The sequence below is a fragment of the Piliocolobus tephrosceles genome, chromosome 1 (assembly GCF_002776525.5).
Source record: "Piliocolobus tephrosceles isolate RC106 chromosome 1, ASM277652v3, whole genome shotgun sequence".
In the NCBI taxonomy this organism is placed as follows: domain Eukaryota; kingdom Metazoa; phylum Chordata; class Mammalia; order Primates; family Cercopithecidae; genus Piliocolobus; species Piliocolobus tephrosceles.
Window position 1 is genome coordinate 105,807,305 of NC_045434.1, and position 13,089 is coordinate 105,820,393.

Consider the following 13,089-nt stretch of genomic DNA (forward strand, 5'->3'; position numbering starts at 1 on the left):
AGAATTTAAATTTCATGTGTCTACTGGGGACTACTAGTGCAGGGAGGAAGGAAGTGGGGCAAGGGTTGAAAAACTAACTGTTGGGACTATGCTCACTATCTAGGTGATGAGATCAATCATATCCCAAACCTCAGCATCAGGCAATATACCCCTGTAACAAACCTGCACATGTGCCCCCTGAATCTAAAATAAAGTTGAAATCATTTTTAAAAATTAAAAATAAAACTCTATGTGTTTATAGGCTGTTTTGTTCATTTGCTGAATCCCCAGCACCGAGAATGGGGCTGGCACATAGCAGGTGCTTGAAAACTGTTTAACATATTCACTCCATATAATGAAAAGTAATTATGATTATTACGGCTCAAGGAGGGTCAATCTTTCTCCTAAGGACACACCACCTAAGAGGACAGATGGGCTAAATCTTGCCAGTTCCAAACTGGTGACTTTCCTGGGCAGCAGACAAAAAGCTGAACTGTCCTGGGCCCACATGGGTTTCCTGACCTTTCAAGAAGGGGATCTGTGGGGCACCTGCCTGGCTGAGTTAAGAGCAAGGGCTTTGGATGGAGGGGCTGAGAGTCAGAGGAAAGACAGAAACACAGTCCTTGCCAGGGCCTGTGCAGGTTCACCGCAACAAGAACCTAGGTAGTGCTTTGCATATAACACTCCAAGTGTTGGTGATTAAAGGAGAGGCCAGAGTTGAAACTATGCTTGGAATTATAAAATTAGGAGAAAAAACACCTGGAAGAACAAGAGTGGAGGAGAACGTAAAGCCCCAGGACTGAGCTGTGGGAGGCCCATGAGTGCAGACGGCAGATGAAGAAATCAGAGGTGGCTAGTAAGCCAGCATAGTACTGTCACAGGGGCTCTGAAAGGAAAGTGGTAGACAAAGGAGGTCATGAATAGAGCGGACTAGGACTGTCAAAGCCAGCTGAGCTTGGTTGAAAGGAAGAGGAGGCATGGCATTTAACAGCAAGGGATTGGGTTCAATTCTCTACTCAGCCATTTGGCTAGCTATGAGACCTGGGAAGTGACTTACCTCTCAGAGTTTCATCTTTTTTATCTACAAATGAACAGGACCAAGTAATAAGGCTAGGAAAAGTGCCTTGCCCAGTATCTGAAATAAGGCAAGCACTAGATAAATGCTGCTGAGATTGCGTTGGTGATGGTGGTTTTCTTGCAACTAATGACCTTTAAGAAAAAAAAAATCATCAGTTCAGTAGGGAGAAAGGAAAGGAAGGGGAGGAAGATGGGAACTAGGTTGCAGAAAGTTTGGGGGAGGGGGCAAGGAAATGATGGGTATAGATCAGTTTGCTGAGGAATTTGATAGTGAATGGAAGTTGAGAAATCCAGAGTTTGGGCTAGCAGTTTCTTTAAGAGAGAAGGCAAGTGAATGTTCACAAGCAAAAGCGAGGGAACTAGTAGAGATGGAGGAACTGGAGATCTCAAGGAGAAACAGCAAAAGCCAGCAGCAGGCCACAGGAGTAGGCAGGGATGGCCCAGAGATGAAAGGGGCACCACTGGCCCTCTCTGCACCCTGGCCTACTTTAGCTCCTTTACCAGCTTTTTACTGTAGCCTGAGTTGGTCAGTTTTTCTCCCAGCCTCTTTCAGGGAGTGTAGTAGAAAGAAGTCTTGCTTAGAAGTCAAAAAGCCTGACACTGGCCACGTGTATTTGGCTGAGCCTTTTTCCTTCCTGAGCCCTTGTTCCTTAATCCATAAATAAGGTGGCTGGATTGATCATTTCTGTGATTCTGTGGCCATGTCATCTCACTAAGCATTATGAAACATATCCTCTTCTGAAGTTCTTCTTCACTCTGATTAGAAGGAAGAGGAAAAAAAATCTTTAAACGGAAGCTATCACTTCCTCCAGCAACTGGGACAATATTTCTGTGTTTCACTTGAAGAACGAGCAGATCCAGTGATTCCATCCTTGCTGGCAGATCTCTGCTGAGCCTGCTGGTGTTTTAAATAGCACATGCACTTTGTCCTGGCCTCCTGGAATGAAGCAAGGGAGAGGCCAGGGGTTTGTGCTAGCTGACTGTTGCTGTTGATGAGGCACTCAATGGCTGCAGGCTTCTAGATCTTCAGAAATAACAACAATTACTGTACACGCCACAATCTCTCCTCCAAGTCAGCAAATGCATCAGCTGCTGGTTATTTTGATACCCTGGTTTCAAAGCTCTTTCGAGAAAATCTAGTACAGAAAAACATTCTTATCCTCTGCTTGTCTGCACCATTCCTCTGGCCGCTGCCCTCTCAGCTGTTTTTCATTCCTGTGAATGTAGCTGGTCCAGGCCTAGAAGTCCTTCTCTCAATGACCCAAGAGAAGGACATTTCTGCTGGAACCTTCTTGAAAGTGGAAGAGGCAGGGGAAAAGGCACCTGGCTGTGGTCTCTGTGCCAAAGGCAGGCTGATCTGGAACCTGCTGGAAACCAATCCACGGTTGGTGGGTTGTCTGACAGTCACAAATGACTCTGACTGTTGTTGGATTCAACAAGTATCAACTGAGCACCTACTACAGGCCAGGTCCTATGCTAGGACCTAGGGAAACTGTGATAAACATGGCCAGGGACTAATAATCAAGCCCCCACTAGAACATAAGCTCTCTGAGAGCAGGTACCTCTGCCAGCACACAGTGCCTGGCATATGGTAGGCTCTCAGTCAATAATCTTTGGAGTTTTTTTGTGTTTGTTGTTTACATGTTCTTATTTACTCAAGATCCTTGAAGTCCAGTGACAGAAACAGAGGTAGTTAGGGGCAGAAAGGAGCTCTTATTAAACCAACGTGTGCAATAAGAATATGACCAACAATTTAGGGGATGAGGATGGAGCATATAAGCAAACTTATACTCTGCTTATATCACTTAAAAATTTCCCCCTTACATACCACATGAAAAAGAACCACAAGTGCCCCAAATCCTTTTGTCCTTCTGAATGATGCCACAAGAACACATACAAAAGCTCTGCATTCAACAATCAAATTCTCTGTTATTCTAAAAGTTTAATTTCATACTCAAATTCTCAGGCAGCTATTATGTAAGGCTTGGGGCTAGTGCTTTCCAAGCAAGTTTATACATGACATGATTGATGGATGAATTCATCCTGTTGTCTGGAAATTCTTTTGTTTAATTGACGATGATAAATTTCCTAATGGATCACCCTGACTATGATACTACTTTTGTAGAAAGGACCATTCACGGTGTTCCCTGGCCTCTTGCCCTCACTTCCAAAGTATGTTCATATACCAGCCTGTATCTGAACAAGTTAGAAGTGGACAAGCCTAAGGCTGGGAAACAACGAGGTCACACCAAAGCTAAGGCCGACTTCCAATTCTAGGGCTTTTTGCCTTCTTCGTCCTTCTCAGAGCATGTGCAAATGGAATGAACTTTCTTATGGGAGCAAACGTGAAAATAGAAAGAAGTAAGACTTTAAGAGTAATCTGAGCCAAGGGAGTTGGAAATGCCTAGTCAGGGCTTCATCTTGCTCAAGTGCCATCCATTGGGAGTAAAGGACCACCCCAGGACTTAGGACAGGAATCATCTGCTTCACTAAATCCCAGCTCCCCAGAGGGTGCCCTTCTGCTGAGTTGCACTGGCTAGTGTCACCAGCAATAGAGAGATTCTGTGCCTCACCTTCCCTTCCTGTTACTCTCCCCACACCCACTTATCCTCTGTGGCATCCACACGGGGTAGCAGTTCAGCCCACCCTTGCTAAAGGAAGAAGTGAAGACACAGGCAAGCTCAACACAGGAGGGAGTGGGGCTGTAAATTTCCAAAGAGCTATGAATCCCCTGGAATGCTACAATTAATGATGCACATTTGGTGACAAATTTGACTTCAGGGGTATTTCTCCCTTGCTCATTTTATGCTGGGGTGGGAACAGCCCTGGCAGAGGGGCAGGGGAAATCAGGCAAGCTCCCCCGTCAGGCTGAATCCAGGGAACTCAAGAAATCTTGAAGGGTCAGGAAGAATTTGTGTGGGGCCTGGAGTGTGGAGAGAGGGCCTAGGCAGAAGGTTTGCTGGCTATGTCAGTCTAGGGGTCACAGGCCCCTTGCAAAACTAATGAAAGCTGCAGACCTTCAGCCCAGAAAAGAATATTAGCATTGCACACAGTCGCGCAAATCAGCCTACCGTTTCAGAGGGGCCAGGGACTCCGGGAAGTTCCTGGAACCCAGGGCCTTAAGTTGAGGTCCCTGGTCTGGTCTAGCTCCTGACTCCTGAAGTCCTCTGCCCCTTGTCCCTACGCTGGACTCGCCAGTGCCTGGGGGCCTTCTAACTGGTTCTGCAGCCGTCTTCCCTTGTCAGAGGAGCTTGGGCACCTGCCCCTCGCAGAGCTCCCCCTGGGTGCTCACCTATCCTGGGGTGAGGAAAGGCGCCACGAAGAAAAGCTCCCTTAGACGGCTCGGGGAGCAGCCAATGCCTGGGGCACCGAGGGCGACGCCGGGCAGACCAGGGAAGCACTGGCGAAGGGCAACGCGCGGGGGCAGGGCGGAGAGGTGAGGGAAGCTGCGAGCAACTCCGCTAAGCCCCAACCAGTCGGCCCAACGACCCCCGCCGGTGCCCTAGAAAATCCCCCTCCCGGCTTTGCACGCGCGGCCCCTCAGACCCCAGTGGGTTTCCCTTTGACCTCTGGAAGTTTAAAGTCCTTCTCTGGCTGGGTCTGGCCAGCCCTCCAAGGAGCGATCCGTCTCTAGTCCCCAGGACCCCCTCCAGGCGGGCACCACCGCCCAGCCACAGCAGGTGCGGGGCTGGTGGTGGGGAGGGGAGGGATGGGGGCCAGGATTTGGAGCGTGTGACTCAGGAGTACGGGAGGAGGGGCTAAGAATTCAAGAAGCCTGTGTGAGAGCAGCTCGGCGCTCCGGCACAGCAGAGAGCGCTGGGAGCCGGAGGGGAGCGCAGCGGTGAGTCAGACTGCCCTGAGCCGATCCCGAGAGGGGCGCAGCGCGGGCGCGGGCCGGGGTGGCTGGGCTTCGCGGGAGAGTGTGCAAGGATACCGGTCTGGCGAGCTCTCTGGTTACCCCCGAGGCTCCCGCGGGCCCCAGAGCAGCCCTGAGAAATGTCCCGAGTGGGTGTGGGGGCGCAGGACCCTCGCGGGAGGACGAGTCGGACCGCGGGAACAGCGTTCGTTCTCGTCGTGGAGTTCCTAGTCCCGGGATGGCCGGCGGTCCAGGGAGCAGCCTTGGCGCCTGCAGAAGCCCACGGCCATGCCAGAGTCTAGCTCGAGGGCTAGAAGTGGATAACGCGCAAGTGAGGGAGAGCGAATGGGCACGGAGAGGGATGCGCCGGCAGCTGGCGCGCCGGGGCGGGAGGAGTGGCGGCCAGCACCGCAGGGGGAGCGCAGAGCGCGCTGGATGAGGTGAGCGCCGAGTCAGGAAAGTGCTGCGCTGCTCCCAGGTAGGGGGACGAGCGGAACGGGGCACGCTAGACCTAGGGCAGTTCCCTCCGCGCGTCTCGGAAGGGCTGAGTGTCATGAATGAGGGCCCCGGGGGTTAACCCAGGAAGTCTGCGAGCCAATGCTGGGGTCCGTCCGGCGTACCGGGGCCCTCCACGGAGCCGCGTTGGACAACCTCAGGTCGAGGTCGCCAAGGTTCAGCCGTGCCACTTGGGTCACACGCTTCATCTCCAGCTGTCTGCTGCCAGGTGTGGGAGAAGCGGGCGTGGAAGGTTGGGGCGGGCAGCGCCTTGGGTTCAGGCGAGGAGGATCTAGGGGAGGAAGAGAGGACTCAGGGGTCAGGGAGCTGCAACTTTGAGCCAGCAGAAACAAGCAGCTTAGCTCCCTCTAATTACAGACCTCCTTCTAAAAAAAAAAAAAAAAAAAAAAAACACTCCGAGATTCTTAAGGAAGGTGTTTCGTGCTTGAACTTTTTCTTCTGTTGTGATTTGAGAGATTAAAAAAGAGCCTGCTTGCTAGGCTGGTTTTTCCAAGTTGTTCTAGGTTGGAAGTTGTAACAGTTCGAAGGATAATTTATGAGTGTTTCATGCATTAAAGTGTATTACAGCAAAGCCTTTTGGGTGCTGTGGGTATTAAGGAAAACTTAGTGCACGTTCCCAGCTGGAAACCAAAATAGTGCTCTCCTGGGTGCCTCTGCCCCATCTGTCATCCAAGGCCAATGGAAATCCTGTAGAAAAGGCACTTGATTAATTGTCCTGGCTCCATCCTCTGGGCACACCCACTACCAGTGCCAGTCCCCTCCTCCCCAACCCATGCACAGCCAGCTGCACTCTGCAAATGCAGAAATGACAGTGGAGGCCCCATCGGTAACTTCTCTCCAGGGTCTTCAAACTCTTGAAGCTGTCAGTTAAGTCTACCGGAGGGGAATCTTTCCCCTTCTCTAGGCAGTGCAGAAGGGCAGCAGCCATTGGCCCCTGCCAGCCCTTCTTACCTGTGTTTACAGTTTCCTCCTGAATGTCTGAAACTTTCTCCCTCTGCAGAGTCACAGAAGAAAGGCTATATCAAACCTGATGGGTCTCTTTTGTTGAATAAGTCATATGTCAACCTGAGCAACCCAAATGTTAATTCATGATGGACAATGTTCCCAGAGGGTCAGAGGAGACGGGCGGGTCTGGGGGCTGAGACTGGCCTAGCTGTAATTGACTCACACAGAAGTGAACATTCCTCTTGTTGAAGGGGGATAGGGTTAATGCCACATGTTGCCAAACTCCTACCCCACTCTTTCCCCAACATCTTCATGCAGGTAAAGGGAAAAAAGAAGCACCAAAAATGGGAAGCCAAGATCACTGGGGCATGAGAACACTAATTTGACAGAAGTATAGGAGCACCTCAGAGGATTTTAGAACCAGCTGCTGGCACCACTGCATTTCCAACAGCAGCCCAGGCCCATCAGAGAAATGAACTGGGCCCACTCAGGGCAGTCATCCCAGTGTTGGTGGCTCTTTCCCTACTTTTAACCCTTGCCAAGGAATAGGGTTCTTGCCTTCTCCTATTGCCCACCCCACAACTCCCCTGCCCCAAGGGCCAGCGGGAACAAGGGATGAGGCTTCACACTCTCATTCTCTTTCAGGGAGAAATCTGTGCCTTGGACAAGAAGGGGGCCCTGGCTGCCGACATCAGCAGGGAGAGTAGGGTAGGGCAGGGCAGGGCAGGGCTGGAGCCCGAGGGAAGTTTCTCATCATTACTGAGATTAAACTGATGAAGAAAATCACACAACTTGACTTTTTAAAGAGTGCTGAGCACTCCTGCTGCTCATTCATAGAGTGCTTTACTGCAGCACCCTGCGTCAGAGCAGCAGGGAAACTACACAGAGATTCAGCCACTGTTCTTCTCTACCGGGCATGGAGCAGGGCCAAGGCCCAGATCCCCAAGCAGATGTCAGTGCCAGACCCGGGACCAGAGACCAAGCCATTTACCTTTTCCCAGTAAGAACTTTCACAAACTTCATAGTCTGGAGCAAGCCTTAGAGACCTTTACTGGCAGCAAATTCTCTGCTCTCAGGAAGCAATGGAAGGTTTGCTGAGGTGTTGCGTAAAATCTCTGGATATCTGTGTGCAAACAACCCATGCTCCCAGAAAACACCTTTCTGTGACACAGAAAGAGTTCCTGTGTGTTTCTTTGACTAGCAACTCTGATCTCACAAACCATCAGCTCTCAGGCTCAGCCAGTTCCAAGAAATCAATTCTGTGGTGGACCATTTTGAGCAAACAGTGTCCACTGGCGTCGGGTAAATAAATGAGGATGAAAGACCCTTCCCCAATCCACTCCCATGAGACCTTGCTTGATAACAGTGGGGAAACAGTTAAGATCCTAACTCCAAATAGCAGTCAGACCAGGATGATCCTGAGGCTGATATGTGAATGGAGAAACTGAGGCTTTGGGGTCCTCGGTCTTTTATTAGGGTGTGCAGAAGCATGAAAATGTCACTATTTGAGCCAAGGAGAATAAAACTTCAGCCACAAAGTTTAGCGAAGACCAGAAGAATGAAAGCATGCAATGGAGAAGACTTTCTGGTGGTTGGTGATGTTTTCATTGCTCCTCTCTGGGCTACTTTACATGCTTTTGAGGCCTCAGACTATGACACAGTAGGAATCAGATTAAAATGTTAGGATGATCCCTTGATTTTCTTCTCCTATATTTCGGGTAAACTTCCTGTTATAGTTTCCTCACTTGGGAGAAGGGAAGGGAAGTAGCTTTGTGACCTTGAGCAAGTCGCTAAACTTCTCAGGTCTCACTTTCCCAACTCACTAGGCAAGTATATTGGATTAATATTGTTTCTGAATGGAGCTGTCAGCATTTTGGGACAATTCTTGGTTAAGTGTGACCAATCTGCACAGTGCAGATAGTTTAGTATCCCTGCCTCACCTCCTAAATGTCAGAAGTCATAGTGACAACCCCAAATGCCCCTCATAGAGGGCTAAGTGTATTCAAAGGTAATGTTGCTCCCGGTTGAGAAGTCTTTTGGAAATTACCAACAAGGGCCCTATTGTTGGGGTTTCTGTGGTTAATCATCAAATTGGGGCTTCAGAAGTCAATCCTTGGGCTTCATCCTCCAGGAGCCAACAAATCAGACTCTAGGCCACCATCGGCAGGATCCTCAGTGCTGTAGTCCCAGCAGGTGTTATCCTTTGCCTTTTGTGAGTGAAGTGGACTACAAATGACCCATGGGAAAAGAAAACCAGAAAGAGTAAGGTGAAGGGACAGGTGCTATTAGAGCATGGCAGCTTCCTTCTCTGCCGTATGTTATTAAAAACACAGGCAGACTGCCTGCCTGTGGAGTCTGTAGCACTGGGAGGAAATCCTTCCCTCCTTTGCTAAGTGGATCACACTCTGGCACCAGGAGGTTCCTTCCCTGAAGCAGAAGCCCCCAGCACTGACCACACTTAATACAACATGAGCGCATGTTGACATCAAATTAATACAACTGTGCCCAAGCTGCGAAAATAAATGAGAATTGATAATGTGACAATTCATTGAAAAAAAGGCTAGCAACACTACACTCGATGGATGGTGCTTGTAGCACTGGGTTTATTCTCAAGTAGAATAGCTCGTTATTCTCACCTCTGCCTCAAGGTCTCATTGGGGGACAGAAAATAGAACTATTAGTTTATTTATAGTACATAGAGTTAAAACGAATAAAGTCTTCAGAGGACAGGAGAGTATTATAGGAACACATGCTTTCTACTCATGTCCAACTCATTACAAGTAGGAGTGAAAATGAACTGCAGAGCTTGGTGCTGATTTCAAATGAACAAAATAAAAGAAAGAAACAGAAAAAGAAAGAGAGAGAGGGAGGGAGGAAGGGAGGGAGGGAGGAAGGGAAAGAGAGAAAGAGAGAGTCTTAAGGAGCTCCCTCCCCAAATGAGGTTGATCTGATGATGAAATCTGTCAGGTGGAACTGGCAACAATGCTTTTGAATTGCCTAAGACTGTAGCCAACGCATTCACGTGCGGGAAGTCTTTTTTTTTTTTTTTTTTTTTTAATTAGTAGTACTATTAGTCAGAGTCAGACAGTCAGGATTTCCCTGAAAATCCACCACTAGGCTAAGCAGATTGAGATGTTTTGGCACTTTTGGCACCGCCTGTGGTGGCTTCTGCAGGTGGAGAGCCCTGCAAATGAAAGAAGCTGGCTATGAAGTCAGTGGGAATGAACCGCCCAAGTGTCACACAGAAGCCCTTCCACATTGGTCAGTTTCAATCCACTGCTACAGAAATAGTTTCCCAATAACCACGAAGTATTTGCTATCAGTACAGATGGGCTGATTTTCCCATCTCCTTTGGCTGTTCCTTCAGTAGTCAGAGTTGGTGGTACAGGTCACCTCCCCTCTGTGTGTGGTTGCTAAGTGAGCCCAGAGAGGATGGTCTGAAGAGCTCAGCCCTTGCCCACGTTAGGGGGTGGAAGAGACTGTCCTGTCTTCAGTTCTTCATCAGTAGAGATGGATTACACCCTCATTAGTAATAGAGTGACTTGCATGTCTCACTTACTCAGTCTAGTGAAATGCCATCCCATTTTTGGATCTGAGCAGACCTGGCTGAGAGGTCAACAGATTGAGGTACTGCCTCATCACTATGGATAACTGTGTTGAACCCCCGTTGTGTATGGGTGATGCCAAGCAGGACAGGCTCCCTTTGGATTATGGAGAACACTTTCAGAAAAAGAAGTTCGACCAATGAACATGAGCTTCCTCCCCTCACCTTCTCCCTTGGAAGGGCTGATCTGAGGGGAGCCCCCACTGCATGGTTGTTTTTTTTTTTTTTTTCAGGTAGGATAACATCTTTTTTGTATTTTTTTATGTATCTGTGCATATAAAGCTTTTCTGCATTGGGAGGAGAAATCTTTTTGGTTGCATTGAAGACTTGTCTAAGAATTTACTCACTGATATTTTGACCTTCTGTAATTAACATTCTCATTTTGATAGAATTTTAACCAAACATTTCATCTTGCGAATTATCTTCACCTCATAATGGCTGGGTAAGAGAAGACTCAACGGAGGTTCTTCTGTAATTTTCTTCCAGAGGCAAACTTCTCCTCAGACTTTTATTTCAGAAATGTTATGCAATACGCTCTAAATAAGGCATTTCTTGAGAATGACCATTTTTGCTGGCAGCTTTAAGAGTGTTTTGCTTCCTTACTCCACATAACAACTCCTCTGTGTCTTTACGATTTTAAGTGTCTTAGGTAGTCTTCAAGTTTACAAGAAAAGAAAGAGAAAGTGAATTTTGCTATGGCAGTGGGGCATTTGTGCTCTCCCAGACCAAGAGCCAAGGGTTAAGCAGCTGTTGCTGAATTACATAGAACCTGTGGTTAAACGGGAAGATAGTCCTTGCCCCACAGGGGAGGGGGCCCACCATATATCAGGGTACTGGGTAGATTTCCTTCTCTCAATTAACGTTCTTATTAATATGCTATCTGGGACACTGGGCACTGTGGGGACTCAAAATAAATATAAATCATGATCCTGCCCCAAGGAGCTTGCTCAGGAGTCATAACTAAAAGGCTTAGTGGCTCATCAGAGAATATAAATGAGCTGAGGCCAGAGATCGCTGTGGCTGTGAAAAACCAGAGAGGCTATGCCTCATTGTTAAGGGACAGGCCAACCATTGCTCTAAAGGATTGTAGGTCCAATATTGCCAGATCTCTTCAAGAACTTTTTAAGAAAAGCCAAAACTTTGAGATTGAAAAGCCAAAACTTTGAAATTTCTTCACTTTCCACACATCAGTACAGACCAAACAAAACTTGTCTGCAGGCTTTTTTATCTTCTTGTCTAAATTAACACATGAAGCAATTGGAAGCAGTATCAAAACTGGAAGTAGGATTAGTACTAATTCCATGACTATATGACCTCCAAGAGGGAAGGGGTCTGGATGTCAAGAAGGCTTTTTCAGGGAGGCTTCTCGGAGGGGAGTGAGGGGTTGTCCCACAGGTAGGTAGGATTTTACAGGAGTCCTGGCACATAGTCAGATAGAACCGGATTTAGGTCCAAGTTCACTTCTCATTAGCTCTATGAGCACATAACTTAACCCCTATAAGCCTCAGTTTCTTCATCTGTAAAAGGGAATCATGATGCCGACTCATTTTTGAGGGCAATTGTAAAGGGAAAGGAAAGAGTGCTGGAAAGTTCTTACTGCTGAGTCCGGAATGTAGCCAATATCCAGTAAGCTGAGGCCCCCTTCCCGATGGGGACCCCCTCATTGAGCATTGCAGACAATTGCTTTTCAAGGATTTTGAATTGCTTTTTCTGCCCCAGGAAAAGCACAGGAGGTCTGGGTTATTTTTCTCCTCTCCTGCCCTCTTCTTGCTTCTCCCTGAGGCCTGTGGCTGCTTGCCCAGTTGCCCTTTGTCAGAATCCCAACCTTTAAAACCCTGACCTGGGCCACAGCAGAAAAACACAACCCTACTCAGTAAGGAGGAGAAGTGCTCCAGGAGGCTGTATAGACACGCACGGCAAATATTTAAGGAATTCTTAGGAATTAAAAAAAAAATTCGTAAATCTGGATTTTTGCATGAGGCCATCACAAGAACATGTTTTCTCAATTAGCGTGCACATTGCTTGGAGTGAAGTCACCACGTCCACAGCCCATCAGGGCTGACTCGAGCTGAGCCACCTGATCAGACTTCACTTTCCGTGACCTAAATGTGATTCAGCCAACCCTGCCACTGCCCCTAGCTGCTGAAACAAAATCATTCCTGAAATCCTAAACCAGGGTGGAGATGTACATGCTCCTCTGAAAAGCAATCTAATTTCAGATCCTGGTTGTATTCACCCCAAATTGAGAAAGACAGCACTACTTTGGAGGGTGGATGGATAGAGTCCCCACAACACCTTGCATGTTTCTTTTCTTTTACCATTTATTGTTAGATGGCAACTGTGTGTAGCCTTTCAGAACAGATGAGTTCTTTAGGTTCTGAAATCAGAGAAAATAGTTTCTTTTGCTAAAGCATACATCAATTGCCTAAAATATTAGCAGTCAGTGCCTGAGATCAGTGATTATATATTCTGGATGGTTTCCTGGATTGACTCTTTTCCAAGCAAATGGCTTTGTCAGATATTTGTAATTTCTGAAATATTTTATTAATGATGTCCTCTTGCCAGAGGGATGGTCCAGAGTATACAATTAGCTGCATGCCTCAGGAGCGAGAGGCTGCCCGGCATCCACCAAGATCAAGCAGGAGCTCAAGGACACTTCTAATCAACTGCCATAGAGCAGAGAAAAGAAAATGTTTTCACAAGTTGAAGGCCGGGTGTGTGGCCCATGCCCAGCACTTGGGGGTCTGAGGCGGGAAGATCACTTAAGGCCAGGAGTTTAAGGTCATCCTGAGCAACATAGTGAGACCCCATGTCTACAAAAATAAAAATAAAAAAATTAGCCAGGCGTGGTGACATACACTTGTAGTCCTAGCTACAAGATGGGTTCAGGTGGGAGAATCACTTGAGCCCAGAAGGTTGAGACTGCAGTGAGCCATGATCATACAAGTGCACTGTAGCCTGGGCAACATAAGTGAGACCCTGTGTCAAGAAAGAAAGAAAGAGAGAAAGAAAGAGAGAAAGAGAGAGAGAGAGAGAGACGGAGGGGAGGGGAGGGGAGTGGAGGGGGAAGGAAGGAAGGAAGGAAGGAAGGAAGGAAGGAAGGAAGGAAGGA